Raw genomic sequence first — 18,472 nt, 5'->3', positions numbered from 1 at the left:
ATTTATTTTAAAATGCAAACAAATCTAAGGCTCTGGAGTTTTACAACAACTGGCAAATTTGCATTCTTCTTGAAGTAACAGCTTATTCCTAAAACACTTCCAAAAGAAGCACTCTTGCAGCAACCTGATACATGATGCAAGTTTACTTATCGCTAAACTGTTCCTTTACAAGCAATTCATTAGATTTCCCCTCTCATGGGGTTACATACAAATGTGCATGTTGCTGAAATTTAGTCTTCAAATAGTTACCATCAGAGGAGATGCATTTCAGCCTGGGTACATTCAGACTGCCGGTAAACATTATGACATGTGAGACCCTGATCAAAGGTGGCCTGGAGGCAATACATTTGATGACACCTCAGATGCTCAAGGTCTTAATTTCCAAAACATACTTTAAGTTGATATGCCTTAAGAAACATGGTTTTAAGAGTAGCAACCAACATGCCTCCTAAAAAGCCAAGGCCCACCGAAGTGGAACAACTTTGTACCCAGTATTATGAGCCACAGACTGACCGGTTTTACTCTGCTCCTTACCCAGCTCACTGCAGTGGACCCTGCATGAAGTAGGCAACAACCAACTCTGTGCCATATCTGTGTAGCCTTCAGTCTGCATTTCACAATTAAATGCTTGTCTTGACTCACACTGCACAAATTTGTCCTTTCACTACGTGCCTGAACAGCAAAAGTTGCACATGCCTTCGCGAGGGCAAGTCACTGGTTCAAGAACAAGGTGGACCTTTACTGCTCCCTCATCCTCAACAGCCTCCTCAAACCTGAAGATGAATATTGTTTCCTTGCAGAATGTTGAGCACCCAGAAGACAGATCAACTAAAACTACCTAAAATTTATTCAGTCCATCAGAAGAGCCAGCACCCAGCCTCTGCACTAACACTTCTCTGCATTTAACTGGCAAAATGAACGTGGCAAATTTTAGTTAATCTGGTCAAACTATATTGAAAAACAGCTATATTGAAAAATATCCCTTTTATAGCACAACTACTAATGTGGATAGTATTTTTAAGGCAGTAATTTGTCTCTTTTGAAGTGCTACCATGTGGTAGTATGCGTACTGAACAAGTGCTATACACTTCACAGCACAAAAAATTTGGGTTTTTCTATACATATTAACTTTGCCAAACCACATGTATGCTTCAGACAGTATCTTCAATGACTAACCCAAGTTAGCAGATGCTAGTTCAAGGAGGCAGCATATGCATTTGAAAAGAAGGAAAATTGATTTATTTAATTTAATTTAGCACAGAGAATTATGGAGACAACAGATTAATTCATTCCCCTCCACACACACAATCTCAATTAATTGTCTAAAAAACTATGAATCACAATAACTTCATCTATTGATAACAATTCCAATTGTGAAGATACAAATATAAGTAATACCACAAACAACTTGTTCTGGTTAAAAAATACAAATAAAAAGGATGGGCAAAGAGAAATAAGAATTCACAATTAATTCCAGCAGAGGCAATGTTTTATCTGAAAAAGCTTTCAGATACTGCTGAAATATATTTCTTAAGCTAAACTATGTGCCACATATGCATACAAATACTTGCAGATTTTTATCTATATTCAACCACCTCACACACATACTTCTCCCAAGACAAATGCACAAGTTCAGTAACTCAACAATTCTCCTATTCAGGGAGAAAAAAAAAATTAAAAGTAAATATTGCCTTCCTCAATAATATTAATTTCCTCCTCTGAAATATCAAGTCAGGGTTACAAAACAGTACTGTATTTTATGCACTTTTGCTATACTGGGCTGAAAACACCTGATCTCCTCTAAACTTGGAAGCTAAGCAGACCAGGGCCTGTAAGTAGCTGGATGGAGAAAAAAATCACCTGAAAATAGGCAAAAATCCAAGAGTCATAGTCAGTTGTAAGACCACAAGAACAAAAGTGAGGCAAAGGACTTAATTCAACTCCATTTTAATTGCTAAACTCAAGGATTAAAAAAAAAGGGCAGAAAATATTTGGTCAAATATTAAATTTTTTTTTTTAATGTTGTGCTTTAATGAGTTAGTAACTGTGGTGGAAAAACTCCACATTCACAAATCTGCATTTTCTGTATGGGCTATGAGATAAATTGAATGCAAATCTGTAGCAATCACCCTTATCTATGCCACCAATACTACTGCTCTAGAAAGAGCAAGCACAACCATCTTGAGCGAACGCTCATTACAGCAACTGAGGCTTTGCTAGTGCCTGAATGCTTTTCTGAAACAAAAAGGTCCTTCATTTTATGAGATATAAGGGGAGAAACAGAAGAGGAAAAACTCTTAAGTAACAATTCATTATGTATGCTCAGTAAACCCATTCATTTTTAACCTTGATCACAACTCAATGTTAGTTTTACGACAGCACTGTGTGATACTAATTGTGCTCTACAGAAAAAAGTATAGGACACCCAGAGGAGATATCACAATCAGAAGGTGAACAGTGAAAAGTAGCAGAGCATAAGAAAAATAAAAAATAACATTTGTTGTGCTTCTCTCTGGAGATCCTTGCCCCGGTGTAAGCATGTATCTCCAGACTGTTATTTATTACCAGTTCAGTCAGCAGTTGCCCCAGCACAGTCCCCACCAGAGCTGATGACCAGAGCCTTGGCAGTAGGGGCAGGGATAACTGTCCTGGAGTCTGGGACATGCCACCAAGGCAGGCAGAGGCTGCCCATCACACCTTGTTGCTTTACAGAGGTGGCTCCAAGACAAGGGCCAGCACAAGGACGCAGCTCCTGCCAGAGAGAGCAAGGTAGGAAAGGGCAGCTCTGTGACTGGTGGAAATAAAGGAGGATGAGGACAAGCTTTCAGAGCAAGAGAATGGGGAGCTCAGGGATGTGCGTGACAGGACAACGGGAAAGTAGCAAATGGAAGCACACCACTTCCTGCACATGTGCTGGCACTCACCCAGGGTTTTCTGACAGCCAGCTTGGGGCTCTGGTCTAAGCACATAACCACTGAATTAGGAGGCAATCAAACCCATCAAGCTATTATATCATTTTATTAACACATGAGCAAACACTCAGATAAGCCTTTGGACAAGCTAAATCAATCTCACTGACCGCACAATTTTCTACACAACTCCAGCTAACAGAAACTTGTTCTGTTTTTAAAAAAAGACGCCAACACATCCAAGCCTTGAGAAGATTCTAAATAAGATGGGCAGAACTGCCAAGATAATTTGCAAAATCGTCTTCTAAAGTATCCACCATTATTCCAAAGGATAAAAGCATTCTATTACTATCTTTCAGAAATATTAAAACACTTGAGTTTTCAAAAAGCATGCTTTAATTCAGAAATCCATTTTAAACTAGCATCTTGACACTGAAGTTGAAATCAAGCAATATAATTCAACTATTTTGTTGGTAATGATTTTTAAGAAGCAATGGCCAGAAGAAAAGGCAATGTATTTTGAAGGTTTTGTGTCACATATTTGGAATGTCTTGCTTGGCATTTATTCAGAAAGCTCCATCTTCACAGTATCTTACAAACACTCACCACTTAATCCTCCCATCTTCTCCTATACAGCAGGTAAACATTATTCTTATCTAAACACCCATTTGGCTTATTACACTACTATTTTTACATGGAAGAAAAATTTTATATGAGATTGAAATCTTTATGAAGAAAAAGGCTTCAGTCAGCCTATATTGTCATGACAGCAGCAAATTGTACTACTAAAAATGCCATCTGGGCAACTTATTCCTTGCTTTCCTTGTGAAAGAGCAGGAAGATGCTATCTCATTTCCTAATAAACATCACATGCCTAATGAAAGCATCAGCTGTTTTCTATTAGGAGTGTATTCCAATGAACTTCAGGACCTTGAAGCCTTAACTTACACCAATTTTGTCCAATAAGTATCATTCCAGCTGACAAATGCAAAGCAGGATTAAAGGCATGAAGAGGAATCAGCGTGGTCAAAAAACAACTGTAACCTCATATCTAACTAAGCACCTCCTTTACAAAATGAGGTTTTTTGAAGTTCCATAAGATTCCTTAAGTTTCTTTACTGGCCACTGATTTTTGCTTGTTTCCTCTAGTGAGACTACATTAATAGGTAAAAGCTCTTTCTTTACAAAACATCAACATAGCCACCTTAGTTCTCCCAGTTACAAAGCAATAAAGCACACAATAACACAAAAATGGGCAGTGAAACTCTAACTCTTTTCCTACATAAATGTTAATCAGTTTAATGTAGTTTTATGAAATTTCATATTACATAAATACTCAGAGAGGTTATTCAATTATCTGGAAAAATTTGGAAATGTTTAAAGATTAATGAATTACACAGTCACTTTTACTTTTTAATATAACACAGATTTTCATATTCAACACTTTGAAAGCAGAACAGGGACAGACACTGAAATAGAAACAACTCAGCAACCCCTGCATTTTTCAAAATCAGTGATGTCATACAGCACACATCACAAGTACATCAGTCTCACTTTGTTAAAAACTTTTCAAAAAGTGAAGAAAAATGACAACTTCACATAAGGGGCTTGGAGGCTTTTAAATTCCTCACTCCCCATTGAAATGCAGAAAAAAACCCATTTCTCTTCTTTGTAAAGCTTCAGAGTTTGGGTATTTTGTACCAGTCATTGTTTGCATTGCAGAAATTCAAAGGGCAGTGGGAAGAGGAGGGATATCCTCAACAGCTTACCTAAAGTCAAAACACACATCTTCTGTTACCAGATACAATGAAGCAAGTAGTTTTCTGATGGCTTGGTATTGAATATCCACAGGTCTGTTTTCGAGACTTTCTCACACTTAATTCTTAAGTTTCAAGCTCAAAAAACGTGGTCTGAAGACCGAGGCAGACACAGCCCCCATACAACAATTTTCCTAAACTGTCCTTACAGCAAATCAGGATTCATTAAAAGAAAAATCATTGCTACAGTGTGTTTCTTCAGTTGAAAGTTACACAAACTATTTGTTTTCTGTGACCTCTATCAGCCCATCGTGTAGGGATAACACAGCTAAACACTTGGCAGAGAGAATCAGTGAAGAAAGAACCACATGGTAGCTGCCCCATAAACCCATCCTTTGAATCAAAATTACACAATTGTCTAGCTTTCAAACACACCAAGTAAAAAAAAAAAAAACCCAAAAACCAACAACTGTGTCTTCAGCACTGAGCTTCCTGCTTCTTCCACGGGGGGCCTACTGTGCAGAGAAAGACCTCCCCGTTCACTAGGAGGGCTTGAAACAGTCAATATTTACTGCTCCTTTCAGGAGGAAAGGAGGATCCCACACAACCCCCAAAACTCATATCAGTTTTACAAAGTTTATATCTAGCCCAGGCGCTGTTACTCACGGAGTAAACAGTTGTAAAATGCCACATTAAGTTCTTTATTTTCAGTAAGAATAACACTTCACTCTCAGACCCACCAATAATTACGAGCTTTGTCTAAAACCTAGATGAACACAATGTTACAAGGACATTTCAGCATACCTCTTAGAACTCCACCTGACACCTCTGCGTAACACATCCCATTGAACAGTAGCCATGTCACTGTCCATGACACAAAGGAAGACTGAGACATCCCATCCAACCCACTTAGAGAGCAATGATTAAACTGTAGGAAAGCTCCAACCAAGGGCAGCTTCACTTGGATCTCTGCTGTACGACCTTCTCAGCCAAGTCTTCAACCCATGAGCAACATAACTCTAATTCACACAAGGTATAAGTCAGAATCCAGGCAAAGTCCTACTCAATGGACAGACGAGAAAACATCTCTCCACTATGAGATTCGGGGTCAGACATTTGCTTTGTCAAGCATTGACTTCCAGACAAAATAAGTCAAACTCTCTTGCTTGCAATCCCTGTCACAATAGAAATCTTTGCCCTTCTTTAGCTTGCAGACAGATCCAAGAATCATAGAATTAACTGGGTTGGAAGAGACCTTCGAGATCAAGTCCAACCCTTGATCCAACCCCACTGTGATTACTAGATCATGGCACTCAGTGCCACATCCAGCCTCGTCTTAAAAACCTCCAGGGACAGTGAATCCACCACCTCTCTGGGCAGGCCATTCCAATGCCTGATCACTCTCTCTGTAAAGAACTTCTTTCTAATATCCAACCTAAACCTCCTCTGGCAGAGCTTAAGACTGTGCCCTCTTGTCTTGCTGCTGATTGCCTGGGAGAAGAGATCGACCCCCACCTGGCTACAACCTCCTCCCAGGTAGTTGTAGAGGGTGATGAGGTCACCCCTGAGCCTCCTCTTCTCCAGACTAAACAACCCCAGCTCCCTCAGCCTCTCCTCACAGGACTTGTGCTCAAGTCCCTTCACCAGCCTGGTTGCTCTTCTCTGGACCCGCTCCAGCACCTCAATATCCTTCCTGAACTGAGGGGCCCAGAGCTGAACACAATACTCAAGGTGCGGCCTCACCAATGCAGAGTACAGGGGAAGGATCACTTCCCTGCTCCTGCTGGCCACACTGTTCCTGATGCAGGCCAGGATGCCATTGGCCTTCTTGGCCACCTGGGCACACTGCTGGCTCATGTTCAGCTTCATCTCAATCAGCAACCCCAGATCCCTTTCCACCTGGCTGCTCTCCAGCCACTCTGTGCCCAACCTGTAGCCCTGCAGGGGTTGTTGTGGCAAAGTGCAGGACCCGGCACTTGGCCTTGTTGAACTTCATGCCGTTGGAATCGGCCCAGCTCTCCAGCCTATCCAGGCCCTTCTGCAGAGCCCTCCTGCCTTCCAGCAGGTCGACACTCCCTCCCAACTTGGTGTCGTCTGCAAATTTGCTAATGACGTGACGGCTTCCCTGCTGGTTTAGTTCTTAAGCTACATATCCAGCCACTGTCAGTTGACAGACATATCCAACATCACTTATCACTGGGTAGCTCTTTAAAATAGAGTGTAAAAAGTACAACTTTTACTAGCTAAACTCTAACACAAAGTTCTTAACATGCAAGGTAAGCAACCAACCCCTACACCCAAAGATTTCTACAGATGAAGTAAAAGATTTGTGTCACATATGTGGAGGCCACGGATCCATACAGAGCTGATGCCTAATGAGAGCCATAACTGAGTACATCAAACAACTGTATTTTTTAATATTATATTATCCATAAGGGGTACACATTACACTTGTATTTTATTGTAGCGTGTTGGCTACCAAGAGCTGCTCTCAATTCTCTTCAGGATAGTTTTGAGTTTGTGAAACAATATGAAGGAAACTGATTTTAGGTGGGCTCATAAATAGATGACAATGATTAACATTTTCTAGGGAGCTTGAAGAAAAAAATTCAGTTTTGGAGGAAGAGTACAACCAACAGTTCAAACCTTGTGAAAGAATTTACCCAAAAGGCTCCTAAATTACTGCAATTAGATGACATTTTCAGATTTCATGAAAACCTTTGCTTTTGTATTAAGTCCTCCCTGCCAACAGTCATGACACAATCATTTTGGAAACTATTGGCTGCACCAAGGAACAGCAGTTCAAATCAAATTCTGATAGAGGTAGTCCCTTCTTGCATGCGAAAACTAGCCTCCTTCACTCCCTATATATAATATTATGTAAATGACAGTATGACAGGTGATGGCATCAGCAAAGTATTGGAGACAAGAACATACTCAGTGGTCATGGATGCTAGCAGGCAGCAAGAGGCATGTGACGAGAGACATGAAGTTCTGACGAGAAGTTCATTAACCAGAACCAATGACATCCAAATTTTCAACAAGCCTCATCCCATACAGCTAGGCTCTGGTGTTAGAAGAAAAATAATGTGTTAAGAATTTTGGAGGTAATCAATTGAGGAAGCATGTTATGCTTCATTAGGTGAAACCTTGTTTTTATGCCAATTCCAACATGGAAATGTTCAAAAACATCACTAATACATCACTGTAGTGTTTCCTTACACGACTGCTGTCACAGCAGCAATCGATTAATTAGCATGTGCAACATTTAATTAGTGAAAGATTATTAGGGTACTTAAAGCTTCAAAAATGTACCGTTTCAGGTATAACACAGACTTCTAAATAACTCCAATGTGATTCTTTAACACAGGGTGAGCAACTTATAACACAGTTGCCATGGAAAGCAGCAGGTAGAATTTGGAAATGCTCACTGGCAGCTACTGCACCATTTTGACACAAGAACCATGAAATGGAGACACACACATGCCAGACCTTGTTTTAACACACAAGAATCCACTGCAGTACTTAAATAAGCATGGTTCAGTCTTCAGGCTTTCCACATGGATGCGAGGAAAGAAAAATCTGGTACACACAAGTGACATTTCAACTGGTCAAGACAGATCCAGCCTAACTGTGCTGATACATTAACATTCTCCAAATACCCAAACTATTTCTTTATCAGACTTCCAACCTTGTCTTGGACAACCTGCATAATAGTTACCTACTACAGGTCCCATTTTCTTCTCAAGGAAATCTGATTTATCATCATCATCACTTACTACTTCCTTGTTTTCACTTATGTGTACATATATAGGACACATAGATGTGAGGGAGTGGAAGAAGAGGGAGAGAGAAAATATACACACAGCCCTATATGTGAACATGCATTTAATCAGAAATCAAGGTGGATTTACCAGGTAAAGGTTAATGCACACGACCATACTTTTATATACATAGAAAAAGTAATGTAAAGGCAACTTCTCAACACAGAAGCCTGACGGAGTGCGTTTGCTCACAGTATTACAAGGTTCATCTCTATAACTGTCCCCCTTGCCGCTCCTCACAAAGTAATTTCAAGCTAATGATTTCTTGCCAATGCCCAGATAATAATGTGGACATTAGGGAAATCAGGTCAAGGTAACTCAAAACAGAAATCCCCATTTTACTGTGTGTTAGTACTGCAGTTCAGAGCTACAACACTGCATGGTATCTACTGAATGGCATCACCATTCGCATCAGTCATGTTTCTAAAGCCCAGGCTAACATTACCAATGCCTGCATTAGTTATAACTTCTTCAATGTCTCCTCAAAGAGACAATGAATTCAGGCCAGATTCAGAAAGTCTGTTCCACAGCCCAGTAAGGGGAACAATAAAACCAGGAGTGGTTAGATATCTGGGGTAAAAGACAGTCATGCCTTTGCGCAAGCAGCCTTTGGCACCTAGCAACTTAAGATCATGCACTATGTTCAAATGCAAAAGATATCAAATGATTGAAACAAAACTAAAACCTACAAGACTTTAAGAATAGCAAATGAGAAAATAAAGCTCATGGCTTTTAGATCAAACTACACAAGACAGAGTCAGGGCGAATTTCTCCTCTTTCTAGGGCTTGTAACATCATATGGCAGGATTTTGCAAGCCAAAGCTAATATTTCAGCAACATAGCACTTTTATATCTAAGTGTGGCTTGCTCTTTTAAAGTAGCCAAGAACTAAACTCACACCCTGTTATAACAGGCAGAAAAAGTGCTCTGTGCCAAGAAGGAAGTTATAAACTTAAAGAAAGTTTTTTACATGGGAAACAAGTTGGGAAGCAGAGGGACAGATCCATTGCAATCAATTCTCTAATGAGTAAGAGAAAATGCACGACACATCAGAGCTGGAGGCAGGAGGTTGCGGTTCCACTGCTTGCTCAGCTGAAGGACTCCCTGATGGGGGCTGGACAAGTCAATTCTTTCCATTCCCACTTCTCTGAAGAGTATAAACCCTTGGGACAGCATTCACCATTTATTCTGCACACAGCCTCAAAGCAAAACAGCTTAATTTGAGGAAGAGATGAATCATTGAATCACTTGGTGGTACCTATATTTCACTGACTGTCAAAATGCCTTTGTAACTACATTATATTTACAAACTCAGATTATAGGTGGAGAAAAAAGAGAATTCAACAAGATTAATACTATCCAAACAGACTTCAGATAAAAGACATAATGATGACGAGGTGTGTAGGGCTGTGATCAGCAGCAAAGTCCATCCAGAGGCCAGTCACTAGTGGTGTGCCCTGGGGGTGAATACTGGGTCCAATACTCTTCCATCATCTTCTTTAATGACCTGGATGGTGGAACAGAGTACACCCTCAGCAAGTTTGACATGATACAAAACTGGGAGGAGGTTTCTGCTGACATCCAGAGTGACTTTGGCAGGCTGGAAAAAAGTTCAGCAAAGGGAAATGCAAAGTTCTGCCCCTGGGGAGGAAGAACCCTAGGCAGCAGCACATGCTGGGGCTGACTGGCTGGAAAGAGACTCTGCAGAAAAGGCCCTGGGGATCCTGGATATCCAGTTGAGCTATCAATGGACCCCTGCAGCAACGGCAGTTCATGGGCATTAGGCAAAGCATTGCCAGCAGGTCAAGTGATGATCCTTCCCCTCTGCTCAGACCTGGAGAGACACATCTGGGGTGCTGTGTCCAAAGCTGGGTTCCCCAGGACAAGAGAGACATGGACTTACTACAGAAAGTTCAGGGAGAGGCCACAAAGATGACTAGGGCACCTGTCATTCAAGAAGTTGAGAGAGTTGCAGAAGGGAAGGCTGAGGGGGACCTTAATCATGCACATAAATACTTTGGAAATTCAACATAAACTTATGACAAAATACTTTATTTGTTTGCTTTCAAGCTGTGAGGAAGAGCAAACTCCACAACAGGCTGCCCAGAGCAGCTGTAGAGACTCTACCCTTGGAGACAATCAAAACTCATGTGGACAACCTTGTTCTGGATGATGGTGCAGGGGGGATTGAACCAGAGACGCCTAGACATCCATTCCAACCTCAGCTATTCAATCATTATATGACTGGAAAAGATGGCTTAATAAGTTAGAACACAGTAAAGAAAAATAAGAAACACCCCCCCCCCCCAAATATTAATTTCAGTCACATGTAACATTATTAGCCAATTTTTAATTTTTTTTAGGGGGCCAAGATCACAAAGTTCTGCTAATTGTTGAAGAAAAAAATATTGCAATCTAAATAAACCAAGTTTGGTTTGAGTAAAATACAGGCTTCTAGAAACAACCAACCATAGTATGAAATTTCATCAAAGACGACTTTTTGTGTTTCAAAAGCAGCTATTTTTATTCTGCATTCATCTTTTTGTTAGTTATTGAAAACGTTAGAAGCAATTATGCAGAGCACTACATAATTCTCAAAGGATTCAGCCTAAATACCTTTCAAATGCAAACAAGACACAAGTCACAATAGGTACAAAATCTTTGGTTAACAGCCACAGATTATATTTATTTTAGCCACTCTCACAGAATGTCAAAAATGTAACAGAAACGGTTTAAAAAAAATTGACATGGGTAAGCCAGTCTGAAAATACACAAACTGTGCTTAGATTTGTGACTGCAGTTCAATACGGTAAGCAAACATGAAAATATAGAACTGTCAAAGGACAAAAAGGAAACAAAGCCAAGGACTGAATAACACTGAAATGCAATAACAAGAGGACTTGAAAAGAGAGGCCTAGAGAATTCATTTTGTTCAACAGACAAGGAAATGTGGTAGAAAGAAATATAAATTTTAAAGCATCTTAGTACACTGACCACGATGTCCTCTCTTCATCGTTTCATTTAAATTTTAAAAAAAATTTGAGAAATTCTGTTGCAGCCATCAACAGCAAAACTCAGTAAATTCTTTAATAACAATACAACCAGAATTAAAACTAGATGAACTACTGAAGACTCTCTCTGTAAGACATTAGAAAGAACGTTATTTTCTAAAGTATTTCACTGAAAAGCAAAAATTTCCATTTGCCAAACTTACACATTCATAGCAGAAAACAGTTCAAAATAATAGAAGTTTAATGAGTGGAACAGTAGCGACTTTGAGGTATCTGTTAAGATGACAATTCAGTAAGAATAAGCTCAATTTCTGCTTACTTAAAATAATTAGCTTAAATTTCCCAATTTATTTTATTTACATGTGTAACAATCACAGTCAGGTGCCAGCACGAAAACTGCAAACTTTGTCAGGAGTTTACTCTGCCTTAAAAGAAAGATGTTTATACCATTCTCAGAGTCTCTAAACAACTACAATTTATGTTTTAAACACCTCCTTCATATTTTATGATAAGAATATACTCAAGGGGACTGCAAAAAAAAAATCCTTCTTTCTCTAGAAAGACTGTGAGTCACAGTGATGCTTATTAGAGAACATTAATGTATCCACATACACACAGAGTTTGCAATGTGTGTGCACAGAGCCCTTAGCCATAAAACACCAAAGAGATTATGTTCGTTGGTAGCATAATACAACAGATTTTTTTTTTGCACAGTAAATAATGTCAATTACTGCATAGCTTAAAAGTCTAATATGCTTTTTCTACAAATAATCTTTCTTGAATTTTTACACTTAAGGTGTTGAGGGGTCTTGATACCATGTCCCACTCCTTCAGCAGGTGAAAGGGAAGATTCCACATGAGAAAATGTCCTTGCCAGAGTCTTGAAAGGGAGAAACACTCAACAAACTGACAATTGCACTACCAAAATCTCACTGTGGGAGAGCTGAATTCACAATGGTTTCACAAATCCAGACTTCCGATAAGGACTTGGCATAACTCAGTCCATGGTGAACTATCCCATTTCTGCAATGGACAACCAACCCTTCAGGTAGATTTTTGGCAACTGGTTAACTGAGCTATATGATCACTATAACACAGCTGAAACTTTGCCCATTCCACTGTTGTCATTTGAAGGAGAAGGGGAGCCCAGGCTCACCTCTTTTACTCCACAAGGCCACGTGGCAATCAAAGTCTATCCTCATGGCCTCCTTTCTTAGCATTACTTTGAAAGCATGAGAAGGAACAGAAATACTATCCCAGACTTACAGATATACCAATTAGCTTTGAAAGAACGTCCAAATTGTGTTTTGGAGAGCAACTGTTGATCACAACACACTAGCCCTGGTAGCCAGCTGTTGTTTTAAAAGATAGCTATAAATACACAAAATACACTCCTGATACTACTTCTCTATTTAAGCAATTGTAGCTGTTAGAAGGAGGCTATGTAATTAAGTCCCAAAGGGAAAAGATGTTTGCACAGTAACAAAGGAGAGATTCACAAACAGAATATGTACCAGAATAGACTTTGTTAAGACTTGCTCCATGTGACACAAGAGTTCACAAACTCTTAAACAAAGTGGTTTTAAAATTACTCTTTTTCAATTCTCCTTTCAAGGAAAAGAGCAATAAAGAATGTGCTTTCCAATGCTGCATTTCAAGTGCAAGAAATGCTCTCGATCTCTGCTTCATTTTGCAACGTCTGACATTTTTTCTCCAGGACTCCACTGTAATATTCAGATCTACCGCAAAGTCAGATTTAAGAGTTTACCTGGTTTCTGCTTACCTTCTAGTTGAAGTTGACTAACAGTTCACTCTGTTTTTTGTTAAGTTTGCAAATGGGATATTTCTTTTCCATGGAACTGATACAGTGATGAAAGAAAAGACAGAAGGCAGAGAGAGTCCCTGATGTGTTCCCACACTTTTAAATGTGCTTGATGAACAAAAGTCACTAAACACACTTCATAAACATTTCACTTGCTGTCCCCTACAATTTTCACTGGTAAAACTTCCCAAAACATGGCTTTGTTATACTCCGAACTGTGAGTCACAAGTACTAAAATTTTCATTCACAGACACCAAACACACATCAGTTTTAGGACAATGTTGTAACTCAAACAGGGCAAGGGCAGCACATGGTTTGAGCAGGTGCAAAGGAGCTGAATTTCTGACCTAGAGTCCTGCACAGAGGCAATGGCCAGTGAGTCACACAAGTGGTCCCAAAGATCCATGTCCTTCAAGAACTACCAACTGCATTACCCTAAGGGATCTCTTCTTGAGATTCACAATTGTTACTGAAAATGCTAAGGTTTCTTCAACCAAAAGATTATTTTAAATCATAAACAAATTCTAGTAGTTAATATGCAAGATATCAAATCCCATGAACTATTAATAAATATAAAAGTCGACAATGAGCTTACATAAACACAAAAACCCCTGACAGTTTAGGGTTACATTATCTTTACAAGCAAGCTTAGTCTAGATCAGATTGGATCAACATAGGAAATTATAAACTATCCTGCTGAAACACAGTCTAAAAGAAAAATATATGAGACATTTCAATGCTTCTTCAGGTTAAAAAAGGGTTCCTTTATCTCCAAGTATTCACGTTTAAAATATATTCTGAATTATTTCTCACAGTGTTTGATATAAAAAATGAACCAGAAGGTTGCCCTAAAGATAAATGAAACATCTGGTTAAACATGTAATAAGCTTCAGGCTCACATCTGCTACTGAAGTTAGTATTCCCGCACCATAGCTACAAGCTCCATGCAAAGCTCGACAAGAATAACTGAGAACAGGGAGGATTATAGGGAACACATTCCTCAATCTAAATTGATATTTCCTTTTCCATCTGAATCAACATTATGTTTCCATATGTATGCATTAATGTCCAGCGCTAACCCACAGCGGAAAATAATTTCTAAAAGTAGAGTTATCTCATTTAAAACCTATCCTATTATTTTATATCGTAGGGGATTTTAGGCAGTTTTACACATATGCTACCATTTATGTAGAAATATTTATATATACAGAGAGATATAAAATTAGATATGCATACATATATATATATATATAGTTTTCATCAGTTTCAGACTACAAGCAAACTTACAACAATTAATTCATCCATACTGCATTACATTTGACAAAACTTATTTGCAGAATAACAAAGTTATTGGCATAGTTACTGCAATTATATAAAAGTGAAGTCCTCAAGTATTTTCAAGTAGTAACTGATAAAACTGAACGTAAGATATTTCCTAAGGAATAAACTACATGTAACTTCCTTTCCTATTTCTATAAGGAGGTTGCTCAATATTTATCTTTTTTTACCCATTCACTCCTAAACTTTCAATTTCTTCCATAAACAATGACAGCAAAATGTTTATATTTAATGCCAACATAAATTGCTTTGTATTTGTGACATTTTAAAAAGACCCTTTTGTGCCATGGAGAGTTTAGAAAAAGGCAGATATCTGCACAGCAGGGAAAAAACCCACTTACATTTTGCAACAGCTGTGAAAGATCAGTCCTCCAGAGAAACTGAAATCAACGGCAAACTGAGAAGTGTTTAGGAAATAAAATGTTTCCATCACCTCATACTATCATTCACTTCCATTAGTACTGACGAAAGAGAGACTGGATTTTACACAGTGTTATAAATGGTAGGAACATTACAGACAGTGGAAACAGAACTGGTCACTAAACAATGTTTGGTGATCAACAAAATTGGTCACTAAACAATTCTAACATCAAACCTGAGACTAACCTCAGAAGCATAAATACCCAAGTGAGCATCTGGTTCATCAGAAGATGAAGAAGTGATATCCACACCCAAACTTATTTTTCTTGGATAAAAATTTCATAGTAGAACTGAAAGTTGTTAAGATGTTTAATGCCATCACAGGAACACTGAAACTTCTTCAATGAATAGACCACACGTTAAACTGTGCTGCAGAGAACTCGCTAAGTACAGGGCCCTTTTCTCCCACTTAGCTTTGAAAAAATGCCTTTATTATAATAATCAAAAAAGTTTCACATGTACTTAATGCAAGACATGAGACAAAAACAGGGAACAGATGAATGTAATGTGATCAACTAGGGAAAACAGAGATTAAGAACTGGCCATGGAAAACATGGTTAGGCCAGTATTGTCATGATATAAATCATGCACAATACCAAGAGTCTATTATGCAGAAATCGAACTGCAGTACCAAGCATACCAAATTACTAGGTGTTGCTTGTGTCCTGCTTCTTGAAACCCTGCAGAAAAGTGATGAAAAGTTGCAGGAGAATGGATAAGGAAGGACCACCTCTGACACAATGAGAACTGAGGCGCGAAGGGGGAACTTTCATTTGTTCAAATAAAAAGCAAGCAATCCCCAAATTCTGTTTCAAATAATCCACCTTGCAACATAACTTTGGAGTACTTTGAAGACAAAAGCAAAAGCTTTTCGTAGCTCAAAGCAGTTGTGAGAAAAAGAAAAGAAAAAACCACCCCATACTCCCAAAAAACCAAGTCAACGCAAATGATATTCTGACGCAGACAGCCCTGTGAAGTTTGCATACTATAAGGTCTAGAAATCATTACCTGTTTAGCTGCCTTGTCTGCAGTACAGCAGTTTGGATGAATCTTAAGCCAAGTATCACTTAAATATCCAGCTAACCTGCCTTTCTTTGTGAGCTCAAATTTAGTTCTTGCCTTAATGAGTCACAGCAGTTTCTCAGCTTTTCTACAGAATTTGACAGATAAGTCTAGAGCTGTAATACAGATAATATTTTGCTCAGGCTTGTTTCAGAATTACTGTATTTGACACATTATCTGCATATTTAGCTAAGAGTAAAACAAGTCACCCCAATAATGTCTGCAGCTCTTGGTAATTTTATGATAAAATAAACTCTCTGCTGTGTTAACAGACAACAAAGTAAGTAAGCTGGGAACAAAAATTACGCTGTTTCATGTTACACTCAGTCCTTGACCCTCAGCTGCTGCTGAAATGAGTGGTCCATACCCAATCTTCCTCTTCCAGCTACATCAGCTTTATCAACTTGTTGGATTCACCCTCCAGTGGATCAACAGGCTAATCTGACTCGCTGTGTCCACGCAGACCCTGTACAAGGGAGGAGGCAGGAACACGGAGCCAAGCGCACAGAGAAACAGCCGGGACCGCTCCCGTCCCTCAGCTGTTGATTAAATTGCATGTATTATGTAAGTTCACCTGCACACAACAAAGCCCTCCTAGAATGAACAGCATCGTAACTAGAAATACCCAATCTTCTTTCTTTCTTTTTTTTTGTATACATAATTCAAAAATCCTGTCCTGATAATATAACAAAGAAAGGGTAAATTGCATGTTACGTTTAATTTACCATTCTTGAAACTATCCAAATTAATCAGTACACTGTTGCTTCCAAGCCACAATATAAATACCTCTACTACCTAAGATTTGCTTTGCCAGGGATGCTCAAAGTATAAAATTTAACAGCTGAAAGACTACTCTACAAACATTTTTAAACTGAACACTACCTACAAAGGTCTTCCTGAACAATGATCATTTGCTTCAGAAACGGCAGAGCAATGAAATGGTCTCTCCCAGTAATGCGTGCCCTAGCAAGGGCTATAACTAATCAGGAAAAACAAAAGAAAGACACTTAAATAGTATTATAATAATTTGAAGTCATCCAGAATTTACAGAATTCATCAAATAATACCTATGTACAGCCTTGCTTTGCTTTTCACATTTCAGAAGCTGAAAAAATATTGTAAAATTAAAAGGGCTTTGTGCCATTAACTGAAAACTTTAATTCACTAAAATTTAGAATGTGAAGGACAGATCCACACTCAGAGTGCCTTATATACAGACACAGGATTTATGCAGCAAATGACTAAAAACGAGTGTCAGAATTCCAAAATAAATATTTTCTTTTAAAAACCCAAACAAACAAACAAAATACCAACAAAAACCCCTCTGTATGAAAAGCTATTTAAAGACTAATTATTTGCTTTGTCAGCTAAAACAGGCATTATGGGTGCACCGTGTATCAATACAGAAGGTATTCTAATGATTTAAGTTCAAAACAGTTTGAAACAGAAAAAAATGCAACAGAAGACAGTTAATACTCAAGGTCTTCAGGCTGCTTGGTATTAGAATTACTGATTTGAGTATTTTTATATAAGACTAAGTTACTAGGAAATAGTTTCTGAAAAGTTCTAATGCCAAGCAGAGTTACAGGGCTTGGAAATGTTGCCATATCTCACTTTAAGTCATCCTGCATTCTTCTCCCCATCCTGCAGTGCATGCAAGTCACTCTCCCCACACACACAGCTCTGTGTGCTGTTGGCAGGTCGAGTAGGATTGAATTTTGCAGAGGAAATGATGGTACATATTGTATTTCACTCTACAACCAATTAACTACTACATGAAGTAAGTCAAGACAGCAATCATCAAAGAAAATGTCTTCCTCTCTGTAGAAGGCTATACAGACAAGATGAATCACAAAAAAGATTATTCAAATTCCAACTGCGAATTGCATTTCTTGAGAGAAAGACAGAGAACAGAGATTTCTATTCTGGGGAGACTAGTAAAATAGCAGAACAATTAAAAGGCTTGAAGCATATGATTAATTTTGCAGCAAATGCAGCAAAATTGAGTTTGATCCTTCAGACTGGATCACAACAGCATCAGTTTTCCCATAGCACCAGCTAACAGCTTCATACCTTTTCTAGAGAAGTTACATATTTGAGCGTCATCCTACTGAATAAATGTGACTTCACCAGCTAAGGCTTTATACCAACCAAATCACCTTTTACCCAATTCTCAAAACCTCTCAACCTCCTCCACAAGTAGGACAGCTGATAAAAAATAGCCAGTATATTTTCTTCTTCTTCCCAGATGGTTTTCTTCCTTAGTTTGACATCCCCTATGGCTCATTTTCTTGTCAATCCAAGCAAGCTTTACTTTGCACAGAAAATC

At 38.7% G+C, this 18,472-nt stretch overlaps 1 protein-coding gene across 1 annotated transcript in view; it reads right to left on the bottom strand.

Annotated features, from left to right (window-relative positions):
- The window catches only part of EIF3H (eukaryotic translation initiation factor 3 subunit H), a 90,415-nt gene that overhangs the window by 21,211 nt on the left and 50,732 nt on the right, over positions 1 to 18,472 (bottom strand). The gene's annotated exons all lie outside the window — the stretch shown is intronic.

The sequence above is a fragment of the Myiozetetes cayanensis genome, unplaced genomic scaffold (assembly GCF_022539395.1).
Source record: "Myiozetetes cayanensis isolate MyiCay16 unplaced genomic scaffold, myiCay2020 scf1, whole genome shotgun sequence".
Classification (NCBI taxonomy): domain Eukaryota; kingdom Metazoa; phylum Chordata; class Aves; order Passeriformes; family Tyrannidae; genus Myiozetetes; species Myiozetetes cayanensis.
Note: the sequence above shows the minus strand (reverse complement) of the source record. Positions and strands in the feature narration are given on the sequence as shown.